Source organism: Apis mellifera, linkage group LG13 (genome assembly GCF_003254395.2).
Source record: "Apis mellifera strain DH4 linkage group LG13, Amel_HAv3.1, whole genome shotgun sequence".
Classification (NCBI taxonomy): domain Eukaryota; kingdom Metazoa; phylum Arthropoda; class Insecta; order Hymenoptera; family Apidae; genus Apis; species Apis mellifera.
The window spans coordinates 8,882,930-8,901,550 of record NC_037650.1 but is presented as its reverse complement, the minus strand read 5'-3'; the positions used below and the strand labels follow the sequence as shown (position 1 = coordinate 8,901,550).

The 18,621-nt window shown below is 32.4% G+C and overlaps 1 protein-coding gene across 6 annotated transcripts in view; it reads right to left on the bottom strand.

Moving 5' to 3' along the window:
- Positions 1-18,621, bottom strand: part of LOC410470 (putative polypeptide N-acetylgalactosaminyltransferase 9) — a 322,421-nt gene that overhangs the window by 203,395 nt on the left and 100,405 nt on the right. For 3 of the 6 annotated variants that reach the window (XM_006565071.3, XM_006565066.3, XM_006565069.3), the window contains exon 2: positions 17,488-17,539. The exons of 2 other annotated variants lie outside the window; for them this stretch is intronic. The gene's annotated coding sequence lies outside the window, so the exon portion shown is untranslated. Of the gene's footprint in view, positions 1-1,841; positions 2,448-17,487; positions 17,540-18,621 lie in introns of those variants that run through there. One more of the 6 variants, XM_006565067.3, reaches the window with a different exon arrangement.

Below are 18,621 nucleotides of genomic sequence, written 5' to 3'. Positions count from 1 at the left end.
TGACGTCATGGAAAAAAATTTATAATTTTTATTATTAAATATTGGAGACTTATTTAATCGTATAATCGTAATTTTATGAACGTAGAATAAATATAGATTCAAGATGTGACAATTTCACGAATTTAATCAACAAGTGAAGTAAATTTAATTAGATGAAAAAAAAAGAAAAGAAAAGAAAAGAAAAGATAGTATAAGAATCGTTATGTGAACATATGTGTATTCATAACACGTTTAATTACACATGAGAAAGCCATGATGCACACATGAATAGATCATTTGGTGTGAATTTTTACACTTTATTAATCGGTTTAAAAGAGAAGAGATTAATTGGAGCGAAAAGCGACAACGACCGTGAAAGTTAAAATGAAGAAATAATACAGAATACCTGATTATTTAATTATCTTGTTTATAGAAAGATACAATTCCTTCTGATCAATTTTTCTTATTTTTTCTTTTTAATTATAAGATCTGTTAAGATTTTGGAATTTTTAAACGATTTAAAAATTAAATAGAAAATAAAAGTTTAAATTTTATTTAAACTTAAAAAAAATCTTTTGATAAAAGAATAATATCAAGAATGATTCATATAATGCGAATTAACTTAATTTCGATATTTAATTTTAATAAACGATCGTAATATGCATTAAATTTGTGCATTCCTCGATTCATCGCGCGAAAAATCGAGGATCGATGAAAAACCATTAATCACCAACATCGATTAAAACAACGCGGTTCGAGAAATCGCGTGAAGTTAATGGTTAAACAGTGGACGCGATAAGCGGGTGGAAATATTGATTCGAATCGTGTCATTGAGTCGAGTGGTTCATTAAAGTCACGAAAGTTTCACGTGAAAGATAAATCGTCATCCGTTCGGAGCGAGAAATTGTTGCAAGCTCTCACATTATTCGTTTTAATGTCTGCTTGGTTAAAATACTTGAGATATAACGAAAAGAAAACGATGAATCATTCATATTTACTTCAATTAACATAAGTATCTTTAAATGTTCCGTAGAATAATTGAATATTTTTTAATTTTATTATAATCCAAAAAAGTTTCAAAAATCACAGATTTTTGTTCAGAATTTCAAACAAGTCTGATTGAATTCTAAATCTCTCGACTCGAGAAAGAATCAACAGGTCTGATCCAAACATTATCGAACTTTTACGAATCCAAAAACTTGAAAAATTCAAAAATTAAACGAGTCTCTATTAATTACCTAACTACGTCTAATTAGATTAGACACGAATTCACTAAAAATCTAATCTAAATATATCCACACGCCTCTATAAATACTAAGAAAAAAAAAAATCAACAGGTCCAAACATCGTCAAACGAATCAACAAAAAAGTATTCTTTATCCACCGTAAAAAGATCAAATTTAATATCCAAAATTCAAAAATTAAACGAGTCTGTACTACACCTCTAATGGATTAGACACAAATTCACTAAAAATCTAATCTAAACATATTCACACCTTTATAAATACTAAGAAAAAAAAAATCAACAGGTCCAAACATCGTCAAACGAATCAACAAAAAAGTATTCTTTATCCACCATAAAAAGATCAAAATTAATATCCAAAATTTAAAAATTAAACGAGTCTGTACTACACCTCTAATGGATTAGACACGAATTCACTAAAAATCTAATCTAAACATATTCACACCTTTATAAATACTAAGAAAAAAAAAATCAACAGGTCCAAACATCGTCAAACGAATCAACAAAAAAGTATTCTTTATCCACCGTAAAAAGATCAAAATTAATATCCAAAATCTCTTCCCATCCCATCCTCCAATCCTGTTGTTAATCAAATTCCAAAACTGAACGCCCTACTTACCGGGTGATCCAAAAAAAGAATACACCGATGAGTCAAACTCCCACGAGGCAGCCACCCACTTAGCTTCATAAATAAACATAAAAGTTTCTCCCACGTTCCTTCTCTTCCTCCTCCTCCAATCACTCACAAAACCACCGAGTTCCACTGAGAGAAGAAAAAGGAAAAAGAGAGAAAGAAAGAAAGAAAGAAAGAAAGAAAGAAAAAGGGATATCGACGCGAGGATGATCGAGATGATCGAGGCGAAGCCAGGTCACGAAGCCAGGTAGAACGGATCGCAGGCAAACTGGCGGTATCCACGAGGGATCCGAGAGCATACCTAGCGACGACCAGGCGTTAACTGAAAGCGTATGGAGGCCGAGGAACGCCGTCCAGTACACCTGTGTGCCACGGGGGACCCCAAGTAGGAGAGAGTGAGGAGAAGGAGAAGAAGGTCGGTAGAAGGAGAGGCTCTCTCGATGGCCTTTACGCGACGGATATGTTTATCGTGACAAACGAGACGCGAACAGCTGCTTGGAATCCAATAAGAGGGGGTGAGAGGGATTTTGAGTCGATTCGGCCGAGACAGAGACGGATCGTTCAAATTTTCAGAAAGATTTTTGAGGATATGACGATTTTATGGTGCAGTGAGTTGGAGGAATTCGAGATTCAATTTATGAGTAAGTAATTTTTTAAGATTAAGTTCTTTTTTTTTTTTTTTGATTGTAATTTGTAACTTTTATTACGAGTTTATTTATATATTTGAAAATGAAGAGAGATTTTATGATGGCGTGAGTTCGAGGAATTTGAAATTGAATCGATGAGCAATTTGCGAAACAATTAATTGCTGCATGTTTTTGATGTAATTCTAATTTCTATTTTATATAATGAAAAGTTTCATAGTACAGTGAATGTATGAATAATTAATTATTTTATATAATTATGATTTCTGAAAAACGTGCAAGTTTAAATAGGATTGTGTAAGAAATTTCTTCTCGAAACGAGAATAAATCCGGCAGAAACACGCGAGAAATAGATGAAATAAAAATAAACGAACACGTAATAGGCAGCCACGTTCCCGAAACACAAGTCGAAGTCGAAAGACAAAACGGGCGAAAACTCGTTATGAAAATAGTATGAAAAGTATGACGGGCAAAATATGCAAACCTGTTCTCGTCCAAGAGAAATGCAACACCCGCGGAATGGCCTTTGCTCGAAACTCGAAGACCTTTCTGCGGTCCTTCGATCCGCCTATCTTTCCCAATGGACAAAAATGGACAAGGATCCTCTCGCGTTCCTCTTGGAATTAAACCGTGAACCTTCGCGAGAGTTCCACCTGTTGAGTCGAAAAGGCTGCAGGTAATTTATCTCAGGACGTCCAGTCCAGTCTCCTAAAAGTAATTCCAACTTCCCTTCCACGACAAACTTTGATGGAAAGAAGAGGAGGAAAGTGTTGTTCTTTCTCGAAAAAAAAAAAGGAAAAACAATACGACACGCTCTGATAATGTATCCAGTAAGTATATAAACAAATGATTATTCGTGTATCGATGCTTTTTTATTTCATTATAACGAGTTTCAAGTATAATAAAAGTCAGAGCAAAGATAACTTGAAATAGCTCATAACCTAACCTCCAAATTGCGATTCACGAAGACAACACAAAAAGAAAAAAAAGGAAAAAAAGAATTGATCGATAATGGAACACGAGAAAAATACGAGATCAAAGCTTGGAGGCGTAAGTTCAAGGGGAAAGGGGGGAGAGGAAAACGTGAAAACCAGCGAATCAACAGATAGAGAAAAATTGCAACAAGCCGAACGATGGCTAGGTATGCGGCTTGCATGCCGCGCGTACAAAACGATTCCCTGTTTCATTACTGCGGTATTGTATTGGCGTTCCAACAAATGCTTTCTTCTTCCATATAGTTTTCGATATCATAAATACACGGCCCACCTATGGGAAATTCGTCGGTTAAGAGTCATGAGTTATCGGCATCGAAGCGCCGCAAGAATCGAAATGGGACGATTTTTCTAATCGATCCGCGTGAAAATAATATCCGACGGGAATATTCTTTCATGCTGTGTTATGTAAGCAAACTGAGAATTTTTATGCATTTATCGATAATTTAAAAATATTCAAAAATGAAAGTATTGATAAGAATATTTAACAAATAAATAATTTTTATATGTATTTATATGTGCATTCTAATTATAAGATGGGCGAGATGTATATCGAAGTGTGGCAAATAAATTATAATAAGTAAGTAAAAAATTATATCTTTATTACTGTAGAAAGAAAAATTAAATTTCAGGAACTATAGAAAAATAGATGGAGATTAAAATCGAGAAGATTGGCCGACTAAGGATTTAAGGTCAGGTGGAGAAGAATAAGTCGTTGAGGAGAGATTCTTCTCGAGATTAAACTCCCTCAAATCGGACAAATGAGGCGAAGATCATCGACCATTCGAGTTATCGATGCCCCACAAGTATGTTCTTAATTCTGATTAAACGTAATCTTGGAAAGGAAAAGTAGCGCTCTACCGTTCGATTTCGAAGAAAAAGGAAAAGTTTCTTTCCCCATCGAAGACATCGAATCGACCGGTCATCCAGGTTTCCAGCTTCTCTCTGTTTGCCAATTTCGAAGCGAGTTCGACTACAATTCTATGAAAGTTTTTTAGATTTAAGGCTCGAGCGAAGAGAAATAGAGCAACTTTTATTGATTATGAGTTTATAAATATGGAATTTTAATGAGTAGAAACGTTTGTAGGTTGGAAAAAATTTCGAATAATATATTTATACTTGAGTTAAGTGACGAAAATGTTTAACAAAGTGTAAAAGATTTGAACAGATTATAAGTAATAATATTTGGAAAAACAATCGTTGGAAAGAAGATAGTATCATTGACAAATGATTATCAGAAAGTGATTATCGATCAATATTGTAAATTTTGTTTCGTACATATATATATACAGGCAATAAATATACAGTGTATACACAGGAGGATTATTATTATTATTATTGGCGCTACCGTAACAGGATTTCAGAGAAACAACATCACATTCCGCAACTAGAATTACTGTCGTATAAATAATTGATTAAGATAGACAAGATATCTTTCATAACATTAAGCAATGACATCATTTATCGATTTCTACTAACTGACAAACGAATTCCTCTTTTCTACAAGGCGATTCAAAAAGAAAATGCACGTGATCTTTCATTCTCTTGAACGAGGAATAAAATTTATAAGAATATTCTTTACTTTTATTTTAAAAATAAAAAAATATTGAATGTACAACCAGTTTCAGAAAAAAAATATAATTAACTAAAGTACTATGTTTTCATATAGAGAATGAAACACCATAGTTTCTGTAGATCCAATTCTGTTATTTCTTCATCAAATAACGATTCAAGGCAAATTAAAAAGAAAATGGACGCTATCTATCATTTTCTTGAATGAAGAACAAAATTTATACGAATATTTTTTACTTCTATTTTGTAAAAAACAAAAAAAAAAGATAGAATGTGAATCAGTTCCACAGAAAAGAAATCAATAATTAATCAAAATATCGTGTTTATATAAAATTTATATAGAGAATGAAAGAATTAAACATTATAACCTTTGTAAATCCAATTCTGTCATTCATTCATCAAAGAACGATTCATAGAGTAAGAACAAGGCGATTCAAAAAGAAAATGAACACGATCTCTCATTCTCTTGAACGAGAAACAAAATTTATATTTATATTCTTTACTTTTATTTTGTAAAAAAAAAAAAAAGATAGAATGTATAACCAGTTCCACAGAAAAGAAACAAATAATTAATCAAAATACCATATAGTGTTTCCATATAGAAAATGAAAATTAAACATAGTCTCTGTAGATCCAATTCTGTCATTCGTTCATCAAATAACGATTCATAGAGTAAAAACAAGGCGATTCAAAAAAAAAATGAATGTTATCTCTCATTCTCTTGAAGGAAGAACAAAATTTATACGAATATTTTTTATTTTTATTTTATATTTTTATTATAAAAAAAAATAGAATATATAGCCAGTCAAAAAAGAAATATAATTAACCAAAGTATTATGTTTTCATATAGAGAATGAAAAAATTAAACACCATAGCTTCTATAGATCCAATTCTGTCATTTCTTCATCAAATAACGATGCAAGGCGAATTAAAAAGAAAATGGACGCTATTTATCATTTTTTTGCACGAAGAACAAAATTTATACGATAATATTTTTTACTTTTATTTTGTAAAAATAAAAAAAAAAAGATAGAATGTACAATCAGTTCCACAGGAAAGAAAAAAATAATTAATCAAAATACCCTGTTTATATAGAGTTTATATAGAGAATGAAAGAATGAAACATCATAATCTTTGTAGATCCAATTCTGTCATTCGTTCATCAAAGAACGATTCATAGAGTAAGAACAAGGCGATTCAAAAAGAAAATACACGCGATCTCTCATTCTCTTGAATGAGGAATAAAATTTATACGAATATTCTTTATTTTTATTTTCTAAAAATAAAAAAAAATTGAATGTATAACCAGTTCCACAGAAAAGAAATAAATAATTAATCAAAATACCGTGTTCCATATAGAGAATGAAAGAATTAAACATAGTCTCTGTAGATCCAATTCTGTCGTTCATATAACGATTCATAGAATAAAAGCAAGGATTCAAAAAGATTCAAAAAGAAAATGAACGCTATCTCTCATTCTCTTGAATAAAATTTATACTTATATTCTTTACTTTTATTTTATAAAAAAAAAAAAAATTAAATGTACAATCAGTTCCAAAAGAAACAAATAATTAACCAAACGTGTTTCCATATAAAGGATAAAAGAATTAAACACCATAGATCCGTCCAATTCTTTAACCAAACAACCATGATGTTACCACGATTCATAGGGCAAGAACAAAAACGATCGAATTAAATCCGATCCTAACACCCTTAATACTCTCTCCCTCTCCCTCCCCCTCCGGATAAGACTCCGCCGCATCTTCATCTCCGTCCCGGCTCTTTTGTTCCCTCCTAAACGAACGCTTATTCTCAGTCATCTGTCTTCTATTGTTCTTGCATCCACCCTCAATTATGACAGTGATTTAAGAGGCTCTGTTACTCGGCTCGGTAAAGTTGGCGCAGCTAAAACCATCTATCCCGATGTGTGCAATCGTCTAGGAGGGGAGGTGAAGGAGGATATGCGTGTATATACACACGTACGTACACACAGGCTGCCATAAATCTTGGAAGGATGACGCCTCGCTTCCTTTACTTGGCTCGTTGACATCGACGATACTCTCGGATATTTTCAACGATATCGATGTGTACACGTATCGACAAGCGATATTCAGAGTTGGCGTGGTGGTGGCTATGATAGAGGGTATGGACGACGCGTCTGTATCGATGGGCCGGCGTCCCGTGACGAATCCTATATTTCGTAACGCGTTTTCACCGATCGCTTGTCGTCGATCATTTGTTTTAAACAATATCGAACGAGTCGATTGATGTCGGGACGCATTTCCTCCGGATTTCGATTTTTAGAGAATTTCCATCGACCTTTTCTCCTTCGTTTTATCCTCCGCTTTTATCTATCCGTGTGATAGATTTTGCCAACAGTTGTATTAAATCATCTCTCGATGAAGGAATTGAGATCGAAGAGCTTTCGATGTTTTAATTTGAAGAAAATTATAATAATAATTATTTTAAAGAATTTTGTAAGAGATCGAAATACTTTCGATGTTTTAATTCGAACAAGATTATGATAATAATTATTTTAAAGAATTTTGTAAGAGATCGAAATACTATGTTTTAATTTGAACAAGATTATAATATAAGATTATAATTATTTTAAAGATTATAATTATTATGTTTTAATTTGAACAAGATTATAATATAAGATTATAATTATTTTAAAGAATTTTGTAAGAGGTCGAAATACTTTCGATGTTTTAATTCAAACAAGATTATAATAATAATTATTTTAAAGAATTTTGTAAGATTTTTCTTTCGTCTGGTTCCAACTAGCCAAAGTTCTCTTCAAGGAGGAGAGATTTTTCTTCTTTGATTTGAAATTCGCTCAGCCATAAAGAAATTAAATTCAATTTTCTATCTATGTTCTCTAAGCTATCGGTTCACGCTTCTCTTTATCGGGACACTCTCTCTCTCTCTCTCTCTCTCTCTCTCTTTCTCTCTCTACAGTAACGCGATCTTTCTTTTATCACAGAATGAATTCTCACTCGCTGCGAATTTGTCTGTTGAACGCGTTAAATATCGTCGTATCGTTTCAAGAATCTTGAGAATTCGCCTTGAAACTCGCTTTTCCTCGCGCAGATCTCGCCCTCGCAAAGAACGCGGCCCAATCTCGAGGAACGGGAGAAAGAAAGAGAGGAGGACGCGTCCGGATAATTGTGCAAAGTTCACCGGACCATAAGAAAAAAGAAAGCGGGAATCTCAAACGACGATTAAATAAACGCTGTGCTGTACTGGAATCCTCTCTCTCTCTCTTTCTCTTTCTCTCTCTCTCGTTTTTAGACAAAAAGAAATCTCTTTTCTATAATCTATAAAGGAATCTCTGCTGCTCTTTAACGATTTGTTAATTAACAGAAGACAGGAAGAAATTAATGGATACGAGAGATTAAATCATTATGAAATCAGATTCTTGATTTAATCCAGAGAGAAGTTTCGCTGTTTCGTCGACGCATTTATGCAAGGCAAGAAATTAAATACCAATCTGAAATACATTATTTTTTTTCTTCGTTGCAATAAAAAATTTCAGTGTTATTTATAATTTAATTTATAGTCTGTTTAAAAAATGATATAAGAATGAAGAATAAAGAAACAAATACGAAAACAGGTATATAAAAATGTCGCTTCAGATTTGTTATATTGAGTTATTAAGCAAACTTAAGTGAAGTTTTGCATTGGACGAAGCGAGACGGAGAGAAGAGTGAGACAGTTTTATCTTTGTTTCACTGTCGCGCCACAGTGCGGCGCACCATGTCATTTCGTCTCTTCTCTCGTTTAATGTATATTTCAACTACTTTTAACTTATTAAAGCAAGTTTCAATCTATGTTCTTGTGTTTTTACATTCGTTTTGAATTCTCTGGAATTAAGTATTCCACGAATATATAGTAACACTTTGTGTAATAATAATAATTTTTGTGATAAAATATTAAAATAGAAAATTTGAACATCGAGTTCTTCTAAATCACCTAAAGAAATTTTCCTATGATCGAATGGAGAAATATTCGCGATCAAACCACGGTATTTTAATTGATTGCAGGTACAGGTTTGATTGATTGAACTTTCCTTTTATGAAAGAGAAACAGTGCAAACGTTTCTCAAGAATAAATCGATTGCTCGTGATTTTTATTCATTTGAAAAACGATGGAATCGAGTATGAAACCGAATGATTGATGATGCTTACCTTCATCGACATTCGATATTACAATATTAAGGTATCGAAGTGTCAATTTTTTTATTTATCGCGAAGTAAACATTTCTGTTACGCTCTAAAATCAATTTAAAAATTTAGAATTTTGAAAAGAAAAAAAATTTCCACGATCCACGACAAACACATTTATTTCCGTTTCTCAAAATTTTCAAAAATTTTCAACAACATCATCATCGACCATACAAAAATAATCCAAATCAAATTCAACCTAACCTATAATATCTTACAATTATTAGTTCTATTAGTAGCATTATTTTTATTAATTTGAATTATTTTTAGGTTAGGTTCATCTTCGACAATGATTTTAATATAATTAAGAGAAGAAAGGATTAGTATTTTATTATTATATTATTATAATCGATTTTTAGTAATCGATATAAAAAGAAATGCCATCTGTATTTTAAAAAGATTTAAAAAAAAAAAGATAATAAAATAATTCTCCTGCAATTAAATTTTATCAAAATTTATTTAAAAAGAAATCTACGATACTGTATGGCGACAAATTCCATCGTAGTCGTCTATTTTCGGTCGCTCCCGGCAAGTGAATTTGCCAGAAATTCGGCGGGGGCTCGAATTTCATTTTTCTTCTTTCCTCCTTGAAAAACTCTGAATCTCTCTCGCCTCGCGCTCTCCTGGAAGCAACGATCGAACGAGGCCCTGGCCCTTACATCACTTTTATACCCATCATATTTCATGCCGGCCAAACGTTCCGACGAATGATGCATTATTTAGAACGCAATTCGGGTAGAGACAGGCCGGGACCTCGTAGAACAAATGCGCGCGAAATGGGCCAAGAGCATCCGGCAGAATGTCGTTCCCTCTTCCGGCCGATCGATCGACCTACAAACTTAATTTCGCCACGAATCTTCTCCGACACGTGCAACTTCAAAAACTGGACGACATAAATTTCCCAATCGCTTCTCGAAACGCCGTTTCGCCCGATTTATTTCACTCTCTCGACAAATTAAATTTTTGAGAGAAATTTAGAATTATTAGATTTAGAATGCTTGAATTGAAATAAATGTTACAGCTTCTGGAACAGGATCGAATGTTAATTTTGTCGAAAGAATCTCAATAATTGGAGAAATGAAGAATCAGAATCAGAAAGCAATCAAAATGATTGCAAATGAAATGTTAATAAATTTAGATCCATCGTTCGAATTTGTACTTTAAATTGTTGGAATTGGATTTATCGATCGAAGAGAAATTAAAAGATAATTAGCAAAGAGTATCAGAAGTATATATTTTTCTCTCCTTTGTTTTTTTTTTTCGATTTCGTTTCTGCGAAATGGAAAACTAACAATTCAGCTTTTTTTAATCCAATCGTGTCAACCGCACGTTTCGTTTTGTCAAAAGAAAAAGGAGAAAGACAAGAGGGATAAAGGAAGAAAGATGGGAATTCCGTATGAATTTCGCGTAGAGTGAGAGGTGCATTATTTAGACGCAATTTTTTCTGCAATCACCGACACGCAAATGAATAGAGAGCGAGGCAAAGCGAGGTGAGAAGATTAATATTTCGAACCGAGCACCAACTTTCAATCCTATCCTTCCTTCCCACGTTTTTTACGTGGCAAATAATGAAAACTACGGCCACAAACCGGCAAGAGTTCATTGTGAAACTGTTCGTGAACACGCCGGTTGCATATGGTTCGGGGGGCTTTTGTATCCCGTCAGAATTTATAGAATTTTATTTTTGGCCGCCATGTGAAAAATTTGTATTGATCGAAGAGAATTTCGACTATAAAATAGATCCATGTTTTAAATTTTATCTTAAAAGAGATATTTTACAATTGCTTCTACTAGTAGCATTATTTTTATTAATTTGAATTATTTTTAGGTTAGGTTCATCTTCGACAATGGTTTTAATATAATGAAGAAAAGATTAATATTTTATTATTATATTATTATAATCAATTTCTGGTAATCGATATAAAAAGAAATCTGTATTTTTAATTTAACTTCTTTAATGATTTTCATATATGAAAGAAAATTGTATTTTCATTTTAAAGTAGTGAAGAAAATATATATATATAAAATTTCACAATTTGTAGGTTATGTTTCATATTTCATTCTAATCCTCTTCCATTCATTTTCTACGCGTTTTGAATATCTTCCAACCATTTTTTCATTCGCTGAATAATTTTATTTTTAATTGTTAAAATTTTATTAAAAAAAAAAAAAAGAAACGCAAACTCCAATAAACATCGCTTTATTCGAGTGAATTCAATTGTCGAACGACTGTTCAATTTGCACAAAGGATACGTCAATCGACTCTTTAATTAATACCAATCGATTATTAATGCGCGTTAATTATTAACCTCGGATATATTTTCGTAATTACATGCCGTTAATTCGCCTGCGTCACGTCTAGTTACGGAAAGAGAAACCCGTTCATAGTTGCAACATCGCACGTCATTCCCGTTACATCGTGCTTTATTAAATAATGAGAATCGATGTTTCCTTGCACCAGGTCAATAGACGTGTCGAATCGAAAGTAAAGTTACTGGTAAGTGGATTTATCGGGCTGAATGGTCGAATGGCAATTTATCGCTGTGCTTAATTAACTCCACGGACGCTAATGGGCTCGGGGGTGGAGCGTTTAATTCGAAAGGGTACGCATAGGGCACGAAGAAAGACCAAGTAATGTCGGAGGGATGTAATTAAAGGTCTGGAGACGCTGTGCTGGAGCCCCTGATATTCGTGTCAGTTGAAAATCGAGCGACAATTTTAGGTTTTTTGCAACTATTATTATTATTATTATTTATTTTAAATAATGTGTAAACATATCGTAATTGTACGATGTTGATGTTGCAATTGTTGGTAAAAAATGATTTCGAATAACAAACAAATTGAATTTATCGATACTCGTTTAATCAGAATTTTATGAATATTTATATAACAAATAGATTTATTTTTTTTCTATTGTTTTTTAAATTGCTTATTTTTATAAACATTAAATAAATTCATAATATTTTGGAAATCAAATATTCAGGAAAATTTGATAATTTATTATAAAATTGAATTAACATTAAAAATATAGAGAAACTATAATACTAAAATTATTAATAGTAAATTATTATAATAAGTGTGTAAAAAAAATGATCTATTATTTTTCACTTAATTCCCTGATATAATTTCGTTTATAAATTAAATTAGAAGAGTAATCACCTTTTTATATTCTGAACATATAAAGTTTTAATTATAACGATTAATTAATAGAGAGCAACTTCTTTTTTACATTACGTAAAAAGTTTCTGGTTTCTGGAAATAGTGAATAAAAGAAAATGGATGCGTTGCATAAAAATAACAAAAGTTCATTAACGTGTAATTCTACGATAACGTTGCAACGTTGGAATAAAAATCGAGAGGTGCATTGAATGGAACTGCTTTTTTTCCATAAACGAAAAAGCACGCTTGCTTCCTCTCCCAACTATTCCTTCTTTTCTCCGCAAAATTTTTTCCAATTAAAGTGGCAGTGGATTGTATTTTCCAATCTTCTGTTTAAAAAAACTATAATATTCTATAATCAAATATTAAAAATTTATTTGTGTATATAAATTTGATAAAATCATTTCATCCTTTAAAAAAATGAATTATCCTTGAAAATTTAAATATCTTCGAAATAAATAATTTTCGAATAAAACTCCAATTAAAGTGGCAGTGGATTGTATTTTCCAATCTTCTGTTTAAAAAAACTATAATATTCTATAATCAAATATTAAAAATTTATTTGTGTATATAAATTTGACAAAATCATTTCATCCTTTTAAAAAATGAATTATCCTCGAAAATTTAAATATCTTCGAAATAAATAATTTTCGAATAAAACTGCTTACGCGACAGATAGGAAAAAAGAATTTTATTCTTGCGTTAAAATAATTGCCCGTTCTCACGCGAATCCAATGAATAAGACGTCAATCTAATGACTATAAACTCGAAGAAAACTGAGAATCAAGATGCGATAAAAGGCATGGAACTCATCAGTCATGTCGCATCACATTTATGACTATCTAGGACGCTCCCATCCTCTTTCTTAATACTGATAATATTTCAATGGCTAGTCCGGAAAGGGAAGGAAGTCCGGCCGGAATTGCAGAATTCATCGATCGCAATTGCCCTGTTATCTAATTGCTCTCAAGATTAATTACTAATCCAATTTATATCTAAATTCGAGATACAGAAATTTAGAACAAACTTGAAATAATTGAATTAAAATCTATCATTTAACTTCAAATTATTTAAACATTATTCACTGGTTCGAAAATTTCTAAAAATCTTCGTGAAAAAAATTAAAATTATAAGTTATAGGTTAGGTCAATTAAATCTTCACTTCATTATCAAATGTATCTGCATAAAGTAAAATAATTTATTCAAATATTTCAACGTAAAAATAATCTTCGTCTCAAGAAATAAATAAATAAATAAATAAACTCACTGTAACTGGACGTTAAAAAGCATTGGAAAAATCGGTCGGTCATTTGATAACGTTTTTACCGACAGACACGAAGTTCGTCTCTCCGAATCTAGGGAAAAAGTTTCATTTTACAGGCATAAATCCGCACGATGGCGAGAGATTTTTATAACGGGTCCAATTCAATGGGAAAAAAGAATGAGCGATGGAGGCCCGCATCGTCGAGTTCATTAGACTTCTTCGCGTATCGTGATCGCTTAAAAGGCCTGTAAAACACGGCACCAGACATGATCGATCGCCAACCATTATTTGTCGTTATGGAAGACGTGCCGGTATTCTTCGCTAAGAAATTGACGATTTGTATTCGTGGCCGATTAAACATCATTAACTTTTTCCGATTACTCTTCTCAATGAGGGCGCTTTTTCTCGAACTTTTGACATGACATGATCGTATTGAAGATATAGAGATTACGATATTACGCTCTAAGTTTAAAAGAGATTGTTATTTCTATTCGAGTTCGAATATTGATATTTTTTTATTTCACATTAAAATTTTTTCTCTCTCCTTCTTTTTTATTTTATTTGCGATTCAATTTTCTGTCTTCGGTTCCATTTTTTCATAAGAATTGTGAAATATGATTTATTTTATTTTAATGAAAATTATAGAAAAAAAGGCACGAATTCAGTTATTATATAAAATTCAGACAGATAAATTTGTAAATTTAATCTCCTCTTTCCTCTACTTTATCTAAAAGATGTACAAAATATTTGTTTTTTTTACTGATAAATATACGAGATGTAGAAAATTTTGACTTGATTTATGAAGACTAAATCCGGTCTATACGAATGTTCTACGGTAGATAAGCGTGTGATTTTAATTCCTTTTTCCACTTCTCTCTCTCTCTCTTTTTTTTTTAAGAACAATTATTTCATTCTTATAAGAATTACAAATACAGAATTATAAATGAAATAATAAAATACGACGAACTAATTTACGACAAATTTCCCTCGTATGAATATTTTACATTTGTATAGAATTTATGACTCTAATTTTCCCTTTCTTTTTACTTTACTAAAAATTAATACAAAAAAAAAAAAGAAAAAAAAATTATTCCATCTTTGTGAGAATTATACGAGAGATAAAAGGATATACTCGTCTTGTCAGAATTATGATAAATGAAATTCCTTTGCACGAATCTTTTACGATGGATGAACTCGCAAATTCTAATTTTCCTTTCCATTTTAATAAACCTTGATGGTTTCTCTCGCTTTTGTAAGATTTACACGGGCTATAAAGAATTGTAAACTGGTTTACGATAGACGAAATAAAATCTTGCATGGCGGGGAACAGGTTTTCGAGAGAGTATCATTAATATTCATGCTTGCCAGATGAGGCACCTAGGTATCGCCTTTTCCCTCTTACGCTCTTCGAGTTATTTTTCCCATAGAGGGATTTGCCATCGAATATTATTTACACACTCGTCGATCGTCGAAAGCTCGAAAGAAAGAAAAAAGAGAGCAAAAGAGACAGAATGAGAAAAATTATAAATTCTACATTTACCAATGATTTTTATAAAGATTAGAATGAATCACTGCAATAATGCATTATTACAATTTTGATTTGCATAATATGTTAAATACAATTTTAAATAAGCAACAGGAATTGAATATTTAATAACTATTATATCGTGAAATATTTTACATTTTTCTTTTTTTTGCTTGATTTTATGATGCATAATAACTTCTAATTATATGTAATAAAAAGTATATGTTTCATGATCAAGCACTATGAATTCATTAAATAATAATTATATATAAAAATACCTACATAAAATATAATTTAGAACATCTAAAATTCACGGTCAAAACTAATTTTGACAAATCATCCAATATGCACGATTGAAACAAAGACAAATGGAAAGTTAAATCGATCCAAGCAATAAAAATAAACTGATCATTTCATTCGATTTCCTAATCCCACGTCCACTCGACACGATAATCTGGAAACCGTAACTGATCCAAGCAATTAGAAACTGTTGTGCTCACCACAAGAAACAACTATTCACAGCCTCGTTCACGGCGTATAAACTCGAAATATGGCGCAATTTGCGTCAAAACTTTGGAAGATCGGGTTGTCAGGCATGGACAAAGGGAAATCCGCAAGTCGGAGGCCGGAGAATTTCATATTGCTTCCCCTTTTGCAACCCCTTAACAGAAACTTATCCCCCAAGATCACAAACTTGAACGCGTAATTGTTTTAACGGTCGAAATCGTGGCATGTATTCCGATTCCAAGGAAACTATGCGTCTAGTTTTAGATCGAAACTATCGAAGTTTACATATTTATAGGTTCTTTTGTTTTTGTAAATTGATCAAAGTTAGAGAAATCGAATGACTATGATCCATGATCGTCTGACAGTCTGATGACTTGTGAGTTCAATTGTTTATTAAAACAATTTTGATATTGAAATTATATGATTTGGAGACGAGAATAGTTGAGAGAAAATAAATTTTGTTATTTTGCAAATCTTTTTTTTCCTGTATTAAATGTTTATTAAAAATATTGAATAGGTATCATATTTATTTTGTCTTAAAATATTAATAGAATATTCCATTGATTATGAAAATTGCATTTATTACGACATATATATAAAACAGATTGCTCCATCAATTATTTATCTGAATTACTTTCATTATTACTAGATGGATTATAATTTCCTTTGTAAACGATTTTAAACGATAAAGTGACGACACTCGTGATGAATATTATTTTGTAGTTCGCGATTCATCTTCATTCATTGGCACGAACTTTCATCTGACTTCCCTCTTCCATCAATTGAACTCAAAATAAAGAACGAATTTAATCAGAATTTTCCAAAGAAAATCACCTCTAATCTATCTCCATTAATCTCATCAACCCTTAATCATAACTCGCCAAACAATACCTGAACCCTCTGAACACCGATCAAAATACCACCCCTCGATTTCAAACTTACCATCTTCTCACCATTTTCTACATTTTTCCTTCCCTGAACGTACGTCATTTAATTTCCAGCTTAAAACTGTCTCTCTGTTTTAATCCATACCAACGCAAAGGGACATCAGAAGATAATTTCTTTTCTTTTTTTTTTTTCTCTCCCCCCAAGAAGAATTATTCACCACAAGACACTTATATCCGCGGTTGGAACTCGCCATTATAATTCCGCTCAGAGGTAAATAACCACGGTGCACGCCCTTGTATCGCTCGTTTTCATAAATCGAGCCACGGGATCTCCGCTCCTTGGGACAAAGGAACGAGGCGAGATAGAAGAAGGGCGAGGTTTGATAATGAACCCGAGGAGATACCGAAGGAGTATCTATGGAATAAATCCAAGTAAACGGAACGAATGATAAAGCGTGGAAGGGCTGTGGAAGGGATCCTGGAGGATAGCGTTATCGAGGCGAGAACGTGGCGAGCAGAAATATAACGCTGGTCTCCTCTTTTGTCCCTGCGTCGCTTAACGAACTGAAAATCATCCCCGATTCATCTTTGATGAAATGGCCCGAATTGCTAGCCAACCCTTGTTCCAACGAGATGTTGTCGGGGGATTAATGTCGCTTAATGTTTGTTTAGAGAAGAGCTTAGTAAATTTTACATGGTAACCATTTTTTTTTTTGTTAAAAAGCAGATAAAAAATTTTCTACTGGAAATTTTGATGGGAGAACATTTTTACTTGTTTAAAATTGGAAGTAATCCAAAGACAAAATAAATATTCAATATATAATCAATCATTCTTAACGTGTTTCAAACACTCACCAATTCTATTCAAACGTAATTTCTTCCTCCCACAAAGCTTCACTTTGGGATTCTGGAACATAAAAGGAGAAATAAATGATACAAAGAAAGAATGGGCAAAATATATATATATGGTCGAAATTACAGATTCTTTTTGTAAGCCCAAGTCTCGTCTTATCGTCCGCTGGCTGGTATTAAAAATTCAAAGACACGATTCGAGAGAATGAGAGAGAATTTGAAAGAGAAAATCGAAGTTCTAACTCGGTTGCGGCGAAAAAAAAAAGCACCTCTGACCTTCGAGCATCTCCAGAGACGATCGTTCCTACCCTCTTTCATCCCGATGGATTCTTCGCCTTTCCCTCTCGACAAGAAGTTTCATTCGTCTGGTAACGCTTTCAGCCTTCTTCTTCTTCCCTTCGAAACTAGCGAAGAAACGACTTTGTATTATATCGACCCCGTAGGGAAGGAAATAATGTCGGAAATACCAACCCTTTAGGAAGGGTTTGTCTTCTCCCCTCTCTTCTTTCTTCTCTCTCTCTCTCTCTGGTTACGTCTGTTGAAGTATGTGTGGATATATTTGGAAAGAGATATTAGAAGATAACGAGAAGTGATGGTTACTTATTTAATCTCTTTAAGTTTAAATGAACGCCGCCATTAAAGCGTAACGAGAATTGGGAAAGTTGGAATACGAATGTTCTTCGATTTGATTCAAGAGGGGGGATTTCTTCTTAAATTTACAACAAGTTTTTGACCTTTCGTTCAAATTCTTGAACGTTCAAATTGGCCAACTTTGAAATTTCTTTGGAATTCTAATCGAGATTTCTAAAGTTCGGAATATACGAACTTCCTAACGATAAGATAAAATACTTTTGACGAAAATTTGAAAAATTTGTCGACAGTACTTGAATTTTCGAACTTCGAAATTTTCGGAAAGTTTATAATTGTTGTGGGACAATTTCTGAAAAATCTTGAAAAAAATCTGGAAAAAAAAATCTGTCATTGGGAGGTCGATTTCAATTGGTTTCGTGTTACCGTGGGTATAAAATATTTTTCCAATTCGGGGGAAACGAGAGAAAACACGATGCGGAAACGAATAAACGAAGATCAGGATTCAAGAAAGAGAAGGTTCGATATAACGAGAACCGACGATTATCG